This window comes from Nicotiana tabacum, chromosome 11 (genome assembly GCF_000715075.1).
Source record: "Nicotiana tabacum cultivar K326 chromosome 11, ASM71507v2, whole genome shotgun sequence".
Lineage (NCBI taxonomy): Eukaryota > Viridiplantae > Streptophyta > Magnoliopsida > Solanales > Solanaceae > Nicotiana > Nicotiana tabacum.
In genome coordinates, this window is record NC_134090.1 from 89527522 (window position 1) to 89538883 (window position 11362).

At 37.9% G+C, this 11362-nt stretch overlaps 1 pseudogene; it reads left to right on the top strand.

Annotated features, from left to right (window-relative positions):
- The first annotated feature begins 7636 nt into the window (after positions 1-7636).
- LOC107825462 (importin subunit alpha-1a-like) lies at positions 7637-9173 on the top strand (annotated as a pseudogene).
- Positions 9174-11362: the final 2189 nt, after the last annotated feature.

Sequence of the window (11362 nt, forward strand, 5' to 3'; positions counted from 1 at the left end):
AGCCGCATCCTGCTACTGCGGTCTGCGTAATCCATACCGCGACTGCACTTCCAATGATCCAAGACTTGCAACTTTCCAACACCGGATATCAGGTATTTTCCAACTTCGAAAGCCAAATAAAGATCTGATAACCACCTGAAACTCACCCGAGGCCCTTGGGACCTCAACCAAACATACCAACACCTCCCATAATCTCATTCAAACTTAGTCGAACCTTCGAATCACTCAAAATAATATCAAAGCACCAAATTACACTTGAATTCAAGCCTAATAACTTCTCAATCTCCAAATTTCACAAACGACATCGAAACCTATCAAATCACGTCCGAATGACCCCAAATTTTGCACACGCATCACAAATAACCCTATGAACCTACTCCATCTTCCGGAATTCCATTCCAACCTCAATATCAAGTTTTCCACTGCCGATAAAAAATTCCCAAATTTCCAATTTTCGTCAATTCATTCCTAATTCTGCCATGGACCTCCAAATCACATTTCGGATGCGCTCCTAAATCCAAAATTACCTAACGTAGCTAACGGAACTATCAAAATTCCAATCTTAGGTCATTTACTCATAAGTCAACATCCGGTCAACTTTTCTTACTTAAGCCTTCCCATAAGAGACTAAGTGTCTCAATTCTCCTCAAAATCACTCTGAACCCGAACCAACTAACGCTACACGATTAAATACAGCTGAATAACATAAATAAGGCAGAAAATGAGAAAAAGGGACTATAACTCTTGAAATGACCGGTCGGGTCGTTACACTCAAGCAAGTCAGTCAACTCAAAAAAGTCACCCACCTCCAAGGAGACAACCAGCCTCAACCACGCATAACATTCCATCCTCAACTTGTGAGGACACATCTGTTGTTAAAAGATGTGGCCAGAGTTAGTCTAGTTCTATAGGAAGAGGAAGAGGATATTTTAGATCAGCAGTTACTGCCATGGGAGGAAGGGGCCTAGGAACACAACAAACATCTGAAATTCAGCAGATAGTAGGATATAAGATGCCTAGGTAGTCTGGTTTTGAAATTTATAAAGACACGATGATTGGAAGAACTATCATGAATGTAGGCTATAACTTTATTATTATTATTGTTATTATTATTATTATTATTATTTTAATTAATAGAATACTCTAATCTGTCATAATTGTGAAGCCTGGTAATCCTTCGAAAAGGGTGATAGCACACGGTACATATAGGGATGCATCTACAACTATTATAGACCTTGAATTTAAACCTAATGGTCTAAAATGAAAAGGAAAAAGGCAGTGACAACTTCTCAGCTTCAAAGAATTTGTGCTGTCATAAATATGAGGACTTCCAGGCTTCCAGCCAAGCTATGGAGGGAGAAAACAATTAAGCTACTTTAGAAGTTTTTTATCTATGTTGTAGTGCTAGTTAAGTCAAAGATGTTGATGAAACTTTTGATGTTTTTTGAGATTGAAATTTAAACAATGTTGGAGATGCTTTACACTATGATTTTTAGATTACAAACTTAAGTAATCAATATTTTAGAACATCTTATTTTGGAGGCAACTGCCCTTTAATTTTTAGCTTGATGGTTTTTTGTGTTCTAACAATTGTTAGAAAATTTCAGTTGTTAAAGTGCACTTCTTTCTCTGCTTTTTCAATTGAAACAGATTATGCGCTTTTGGAGGCAATTGCCCTTTAAATTTAAGGTTTTGTGTTTTGTTTTTCTATTATGTATCTTCAATTGTTATCAAATTTCACTTCTTTAAGCACACCTTTTTTCTCTGGTAAAATCAAATGAAATAAAGTATTAGTTGTTGGATAACTTCACAAAGACTACAAACACCAATTCATTTCTTCTATAATGTACATTTACAAAATATAATAGATAGATAGATACAAGATTCATTTTTTGCAGTAAAAAATACAAGATTGTCATCAACCTTCAATCCCACCCAAAAACTAACATTAATATTGCCAGCAACAATTAACAAAATGCAGGCACGATCAAATAATCCACGCAATGAACATGACTGTAAACACAAAAATTTACTTCTTCCTTGCCCGAGCTAATTTTGCATCATTTTCTTTGACCCATTTTTGTAAACCATTAATGGTCTTCTTAGCTTGATCGGGAAAATCTTCGTCATACCATCTAACGTAATTGCAAGCACTTTGATCCTTCAAAAAAAGATGAATCATACAAAAATAAAATAAAAAATAAACTAAGTTCTCTAAGCATAAGTGCAAAAAGATGGTCTGCACCATAAAATTGACGATTTGGATTTCTAAGGGACCATGACTGTAACGACCCGGCCAATCGTCTCATGATTTACCATTCCGTTTCTCCCATTTATGCTTCTAATTGCTTTGTATAATGGTTCTATATGTGATCAGATTGATTGGTTAGGGTTTGGAAAGGGATTTGGTAAAGTTTGAGACACTTAGTCTCTTTTAAGGAAGGTTAAGTTGGAAAAGTCAACCCGATGCTGACATATATGTTAGAGGGATCGGATGTAAGTTCCGATAGTTCGGTTAGCTTCGGGAAGTGATTTGGAACTTAGGAGCATGATCGGAATGAGTTTTGGAGGTCCGGAGTAGATTTAGGCTTGAATTGTCGAAGTTGGTATTTTGGCGATTTCTGGTTGGTAGGTGAGATTTTGATATAAGGTTCGGAATGGAATTCCGAGAGTTGCAGTAGTTCCGTTGTGTCATTTGGGATGTGTGTGCAAAATTTCAGGTCATTCAGACGTGGTTTGGTCGGGTTTTTGATCAAAAGCGGAATTTAGAAGTTTTTGGAATTCTTAGGTTTGAATCCAATGTAATTTTGGTGTTTTGATGTTTTTTTGGGAGTTCCGAGGGTTGGAACAAAATTTGAATGAGGTTTTGGGATATGTTTGTGCCTTTGGTTGAGGTCCCGGTGGCCTCGGGTGAGTTTCGGAGAGTTGAACGGATCATTTGAAGTTGAAGAAAGTTGCAGATTTTGGTCTTCAGCAGTTGCAGGTATTTTACTCTTCGCGTTCGCGAGTGGACCCTCGCGTTCGCGAAGAGTCAGCGGAGGAAGGTAGAAATTTAGCCTTCGCATTCGCGAGGCAGGCTATGCGTTCGCGAAGGGATACGAGATTGTGCATCGCATTGCTGTTGTAGACATGTGATTTTTGCCCCCCCCCCCCCCAAGATTTTTTCATATTTAGCACGTAAATATTTAATTTAGGCCTAATATAGCTATTTCAATTATTTTTGACTTCTTTACTTTATTTTCGTCATAAAAAATGGAAAATCATAAAAAATATTTTAGTATGTATCTTTCATAAATTTTTTTTTTTAAAAATGCAGAAAATAGTACCTTATTTTACTTTATATAATTTTGAAAATACAAAAAAAACATATACGTTTCATGTTAGCTTTTGCATTGTGTAGTATTTTTATCTTATTTTAAAATGAGTCAATTAAGGTGTTGGATCACAATTTTAAGAATTTTAGAGCCCAATTCGGATTAGTCCATTAAACATAGGGACCCTTCTAAACTTTCTTTGGAACCAAAAACAAATAAAAAAAGACCCTAAGGACTTAACACAAAAAGATCTAGGGACTAATTGGAAAATACACAAAAATACGCCTAAACCTAGACTCTACCGTATAGGTAATGCCAAAAAAATCTGAGGGAGGGGCGCAGCTTTACATCAGGAACGCCCCCCAGGAAGCTTCATCTTCTTCTTCATGAAAGAACCAAAGAAAAAAACCTAGACTCCATTGAACCTCTAAGACAAAACCTAGATCTAAGAAGACCTGAACACCCCGTCCAAGCCATCTCTCTCTTTTTGTATCTCACCCCATCGCCGGCGACGGTTGCTGCTCCCCATCCCCGCCTTCTTCCCCCTCTACTATCGATGTTTCGCCGGAGTCGCGCCATTGACGTCGAATGAACAGTAAACCGGTGATAGTCTTCAAAACTGTCGAATCTGTTTTTGCCGAGTTGTATCTAAAATAGCATGTTGATGTCGTCTGAGGTCGTGGTTCGGGGTTGCCGGTTCGAGGTTCGTCGTGGTCGAAGTTTGAGTTTGTCGAATTTCAGTTTCGTTTGATCTTATTGCCGATTTTCCGTCGCTTAGCATTTTCAAGCTGTCAAACAATCATATTTCAGATTTGTTCAAGGTCTATTTCTCCCTTTCTTTTACTGTTTTGCCTTAGTTTCATGTTTTCGTTTTGTTGATCTATTAGTTAAGGTTTCATTGTTGTTTGTGATGCCGTAATAGCATTGGTGAACGTTTTGTTCTGATGATATTTGTTTTGTGTGTTGCCTTCATGAATTCGTATTCGGTTGGTTTTCAAGGGTTGAAATGCGTTGTTTTTTATCCTTGACATATTGCTTTCGTTGAAAATAAATGTTCCATAGTTAAGAATCAAATTTTTGACAAAAAATGAATAAAGGAAACGAGCCAAGATTATGAGATGCGTGTATTTAGTTGTTGAGATTCTTTACATTGTCATTAGCTTTATCGTGTATTGTTTTCCAAGCAGCTGGTATATCACAATCACTGTTGGCTTCTTTGTATGAACTTTTCAATTCTTGCAATTTAAAAATAATTGATGCTGTATTGGTGGAGGTCAAATATGTGATACTCATTATTGACCAATAAGTTAACGTGATTGAGTAATTCGACTGCCATTCTCGTTGTTTTGAATGTGGAGATTGGACATCCAGAATGAAAAATCAAGCTTATCATTTTACTTTGCCTGATCGGACCATTAAGAGAATGTTTAGGCCCACCACACCCGGGTAGACAAACCTTCAGGCGCATTATTAATATATCGTCGCGATTGTGGACACGTTCGCGTGACATAATTACGATTCCTTAAGGATAGATTGAGGTGTGCCGTCCATAATTAAATCGCTCATGGCCCTCACATATTTATAACTTAGATACTAAAAAATGAATAGGTGTAGTTTGCTTTAGGCACGTCTAAAATACCATCGTGATTGCGTACGCATTCGCGTGACATGATTACGATTTTAAAAACCAAACCAGAGTATGTGCTCGCGCAACTTTGGCCAAACTTTTCTCAATAATAATAAAGCGTTATTAATTGTGGACACGTCCGCGTGACATGATTCTTGACGCGCCAAACAAATGGGTACACGTACGCGTGACCCATTTCAAGATAATTTTCTTAGTTAAAAGCGGTAAAAGGTAAATGCACAAAGGTTCTAAAATCAGTAATTAGATAATTTAATAAGCCAAGTATGATCAAAGCGACCGTGCTAGAACCACAGAACTTGGGAGTGCCTAACACCTTCTCTTGGGTTAACATAATTCCTTACCCGGATTTCTGTGTTCGCAGACTGTATAACAGAGTCAATCTTTTCCTCGATTCGGTATTTAAGCCGGTGACTTGGGACACCATAAATTATCCCAAGTGGCAACTCTGAATTTAATAAAAATGATCCCGTTTCGATTGTCACTTAAATTGGAAAAACTCCCTTATACCCTTTACGGGGTATAGTCAAAAGGAGGTGTAACAGCTCTGGCGACTCTGCTGGGGATCGAACCCAGAATCTCTGGTTCAGGGTTCAAGAATTCGAGCTTGGTAAATGATATTTTTTACTTGGCTTCATTTATTGTTGATATTATTGTATTTTGTGAACCTTTTGTGCTAAATGCTATCTGTCTACCGCTTTAATATTGTTTGAATTGCATATAACTGTCTTCCTACGCAACCCTTCTGAGTCTTCTGAAAATGGTGCACACGTTCGCGTGACCCGCTTTTTCTGTAGAAATTCTACCAAATAAAACGAGGCTGGACAAGCGACAAGGCCGGGTAGTGCTCCCGGTACGTCGCCCCCTCTTCGGCCCCAGTTGTCCGCTCGGGTAACCCAAGTCTAGAACAAAACTCCAGGATTTAAACCTAGAAAAACACAGCCTCATGCCGGATACCTAGTAGGAACGTTTACTTGCATCACGTGCATTTGACTTTGGGGACTCAACACAGGTGTTGGGTCCGTCTAGGACAGGTGTATCCAAAATAACAGACCATCTTGATGTATCCTATGTGCTACATTTTGCATTTCTTCAAGGGTAAAAGGGTCATTTGGCTGACCAATGATAATTGAGGGCAAATGAAAAAAAATAAAAAAATAAAAAGAGAAAAAGGAGAGGCTGAAATGTGAGGATAAAGCAAGTAGGGCCCAATTATATTTTCTGTCACATTTTTGTTAAGAATAAAAAAAAGAGCTTGAAAATTCAAAAAAAAAAAAGATTTTGCAATTTTTCATCATTTTTTCGAAAATAAAAAAAAAAGGGAAAAGAAAATCCAAAATGAGTTTACATGTTTCATCACTTTTCAAATAAAAAAAAGAGAAAAAAATATATTTTCTCTAAATTAGTTGTTTTATATTTCTTGCCCGTATCCAATCTACCCGAACTACGCATACTTGATTCTCGTCTTTCGGGACGTGATACGTAGGCAACCCACATAGGGTCCGGTCTTCCTAATAAATCTTAGGTTCTTGGCTTTGCGGGGTCTTAGCCAAACTTTGCACTTCTAGCCACCTTTTGGCCACATAAGTCATTTTGCAAAAAGTAGCCTCAACCATGTCTTGCATGTGTCTAGTAGAGAATGTTATTGTCTCACATAGTGTTGGTTTAGGTTTTCTCATACATGTGTGGATTTACTTACCGGACCTCGGGACCATCCAGGCAGGATCACTCATTCAGGAGTTGTTTAAGAAGATTTTTCATTTTTTTATTTTATTTTTTTATTTTTATGTTTTGAGTTTGTTTTCTTTTTATGTCGTTTTTTGCCCTTTAGTTTTGTATAAGTAATGTCGAGTTTTTATTGTACTTTCTATTTTGCATTTGAAAAGGTGTGTAATAAATCAAAAATCAAAAAAAAATTGCGTTTTATATTTCCGTTAGAAGTTTTCTTTAGAATACTAATTTTAGAAATGAAAAAAAAACATCGGACCAATGGTTTGCTTGCAGCGAAAATGAAAATGTATTGGATGCTCAAGTTCCCTTTGTTCCATCTGGTGAGGTTATGGTCAAGGCTTTGATTGTAATATCGTCTGCTACTTTGGCTGCTGCACCAAGTGCGTGTTTGCAAGTTGTTTTCTGCTCGTATCATCCATGCCTAATTGGCACAGCTAAAAGAAATTCTGTGTGGAGGAGGGTGCAAAAATGTTTTCTAAAACATGGTATTGATGTCATTGGTCTTGTCATAACTAATGTGGTTGGCTTGTGCAAGGATTTGTTGAGGATCGACGGGTCTGCTGAGTGGTAATCATTTTGAGCAAGAGGCAGCAATAAACTCCTTATCAACTTTGATGTCCATGATTACCTAATGGACGGTGCAATCAAATTGTCTTGAAGCTTATGTTTTGACTTCCTAATATGCTTCTCCAGAGTAATTGCACCTTGATTTCCAATGCATGACATTTATACAATTGGGTCTACGCTAGCTGTTTGTTTTCAAGTTTAATGGTTGAACCTTTTATGAGCTGCAGGTTATGGGTAATCATGTGGCTGTCACAATTGGTGGATCAAATAGCCATTTTGAGCTGAATGTTTTCAAGCCTATGATTGCTAATGCCCTTCTACATTCAGTAAGATTGATAAGGGATGCATCTGCTTCTTTTGAAAAGAATTGTGTAAGGGGTGTTCAAGCTAACAGAGAGAGGATTGCTAAATTGTTGCACGAGCCGCTCATGCTCGTCACATGTTTGAACCCAAAAATTGCTTAGGATAATGCTGCCGCAGTTGCCAAGAAAGCCCACAAGGAGGGAACCAGTTTGAAGGATGATGCTCTCAATCGAAAGGAGTTCCCCAATAGCAGAAGTAATTCAAGCAGGTGTAGTTCCTCGTTTTGTTCAATTTCAAATGAGAGATCGACTTTCCACAGCATCAGTTTGAGGCATCTTGGGATCTCACATGTTGCATTTGGAACATCTGAGCGTACAAAGGTGGTAATTGATTCTGGTGCAGTCCCAAATTTTGTGAAACTTTTTGGTTTTCTTAATGATGATGTGCGAGAGCATGCTGTGTGGGCTCTAGGAAATGTTGTTGGTGATTCCCCAAAGTGCCGCGCTTGTTCTTAGCTGTGGAGCTCTATTTCCCTTGCTTCTCAGCTGAATCCAAATGCCAAGCTGTCTATGTTGAGGAATGCGACGTGGACACTTTCAAATTTCTGCAGAGGCAAACCACAGCCTGCTTTTGATCAGACAAGGCCTGCACTTCCAGTTCTTCAACAACTTATTCATTTAACCGACGAAGAAGTTTTGACTGATGCTTGTTGCGCGCTCTCATATCTCTCGGATGGTACAAATAATAATATTCAAGCTGTTATTGATTCTGGAGTATGCCCGCGTTTTAACTGATGTTATTACTTCACCCGTCTCCATCGGGTTTGATTCCGGCGCTTCGGACAATTGGAAATATTGTGACCGGAGGTGATATGCAAACTCAGTGTATCAACCATCAGTCTTTGCCCCGTTTTTTTGAACTTGTTGAATGGTAATCACAAGAAGAGTATTAAGAAGGAAGTTTGCTGGACAATTTCAAACATCCCAGCTGGCAACAGGGAGCAAATTCAGTCTGTAACTGCTGAGTTTGATATAAAAAAGAGGCTGCATGGGCAATCTCAAATGCCACATCTGGTGGTTCGCATGAGCAGATCAAATACCCTGTTAGTCAAGGTTGTATCAAACCATTCTGTGATCTTCTCATTTGTCCTGACCCAGGGATTGTCACAGCCGGACAGCGGATGTAAATCCTTATGCGCAACTGACAATGATAGCATGAGGGAGTGAGTTGAATACTTGAACCTGCGTGTTGTTTATTGGATGCTAAAATCTCTGATAAATTTCGTAAAGCTCAAGGAATCAGCTTTGTTTGGAGCAATTAGGTTCGGAGTCCGTTAGGTGTGATTTTGCTCCCCCATGTTTCTTCCTGTTATTCACCTTGAATGCAAACTACATAAATATGGTGACAACAATCTCTCTTCTTCAGCACATAGCCATCTTTTCCCGAGTAGAAGTGAAGCGATTGCCTCCCAATGGAAGCAATGCATTTTGAAAGATTCAGTTAGATTGGCAGACGAAAAACCAAAGTTGGAACAAACCATACTTCAAAATTTATGTTTCTTTTATGGTGTGGATCTATTTCATGTTTAATTATTTGTTCAATGTTTTATTTAAGTGTTTTTCTATCAAAAGAAAAAAAATTGAGGTGGTTTTTCCTTTAGAAATTAATATCTAGAACTAAAAAAAAATGCTTTTATATTCCCTTTAGTATATTAAGACTAAAAATTCAAAAAAAAAGAAAGAATTTTCTTTTAGTACCTTTTTTAAAAGTTTTCTTTAAGGTATTAATCTCAAAAATCCAAAAAGATTTTCTTTTGAGGTTATTCTTTCGGAAATTAATGAAAAATAAAAAAAATATATTATTTTATTTTCCAAGAACTTTAGGACATTGAAGAAAAAAACATACTTAATCTTTATCTTTAAAGTTTCTTTCTTAGGTAATCAAAAATCGAAATCCAAAAAAATATTTTTATTTTGTTCATTTCTCGTTACGAAGTTTTGCTTCAGGGATATCAAATGAAAATTCTAAAAGAAAGGAGTCAAAAAAAAATATCTAAAAAAAAGGAGTCAAAAAAAATATCTTTCTTTTCTAGGATTTTTCCTTAATAGAGTATTTGTTTCCAAAAAGAAAAGAAAAAGAAAAAATCCGTTAAGCTTGAGTTTAGAATAAGTTATAGAACATTAAGTCTAGAAAATTCAAAAAAGGTTTTGCTTCTTTTATTTCTCTTTTTTCATCGGATCAGTCATTAAGGTACAAAAAAAAGGAGAATGTTAGTTTGTTTCCTTTATTCCTGATTTTCCAAAACTACGCAAAGATCTGATTCATGCGGTGTCATGATACGTAGGCAACCTACATAGGGTTCGATCGAATCATTTTTATTATTATTATTAAAAGAAAAAGAAAAAAAAGAAAAAAAAAAGAAACAAAAAAAGAGGTGAAATTGTGGGATGTGAGATATGAGAGAAAGAAAGAGTGATGATTAAAAAAAAAGAGAGAAATGAAGAAGGGTGGCTAGGTGCATTGCACATAAAGTGAGATTATCACTTGTTAAATGCCCTAACGCTAACGTGATGACTTCATTTTGTTATATTCATAGCAGAAGGGTGGTTGGTTTGTGGTTTTAAAGTGGTAGCTCTTCTCTACAACATAAAGTCAAAAGACAATGGCAGACAACATCAGAACTGTGTTGGTTGATACCGGCGCTCGAAAGCAGTTGGTTGAACAGGACAATGGGTTGGTTGAAGAGGTAAAAATGTTAAAACAACACATGGCTGACATGTATCAGGCTTGGATAACTGGGAAGGCACCACCCCCGCCACCTCATAGCTTCCTAAATGCTACCCTTACCTAAACATCGGTTACAGTGTCAGATGATCCCCATACTCTCCAGATCCACCCGCTTATCATGGCTTTCCCAACCACCCTAGTAGCTCCATCACTCATCTTCCAATTACCTTTCCCAAAAATTGTCCTCCTGTCTTATCCACCATTCCCAACAATGAGCACCCATTCAAAGCTCACGATGCCCAATATTACCCCTCAGAGGTTGCCCACAAGGTTCCCAACTCATACAAGCAGGGCCCGCGGGATGAGCCTTATGTTGAAAATGAAAAGTTCAAAGGAAGAAAATGGCGAGATAGGGTACCCAGGAGGCTGAAAGGCATAGAACAGTCCTTAAAAAACAAGCAAGGAATGGGAGACTAGGGTAGTATGTCTTACAAAGAATTGTCTATGTCCCCCGACGTTCGTCTGCCTAAGGGGTTTAAAGTGCCAAAGTTTAACTTGTATGATGGGTATGGAGATCCGGTAGCCCACCTGAGGGTTTATTGCAGTAAAATGAGAAGTGTTAGAGAGAAAGATGACTTGTTGATGACATATTTCAGTAAGAGCCTGACTAGGGCAGCTTTGGAGTGGCATAATCGTCAAGATGTCGGTAAGTGGCCTACATTGGGTGACATGGCTCAAGATTTTGTTCGACACTTTCAATACAAATCAGGCATTACCCCAGACCGCTCTTCCCTATCTAGAATGGAAAAGAAGCCGGAGGAAAGCTTTAGGGAGTTTGGGCTTAGATGGAGGGAGGGAGCTGCTCAAGTCAGTACTCCGATTGGTGAAAAAGAAATGGTTGAGCTTTTCCTACAAGCCTAGGGTCCCACCTACTTCAATCATTTGATCCCGGCCTTGGGTAAGCCTTTCAATGATGTGTTAAAAATGGGGGAGATGGTAGAAGAGGGAATCAAGTCAGGAAAAATCATGAGTTATTCGGCATTAAAAGATACTATGAAAGACATTCAGAACATCC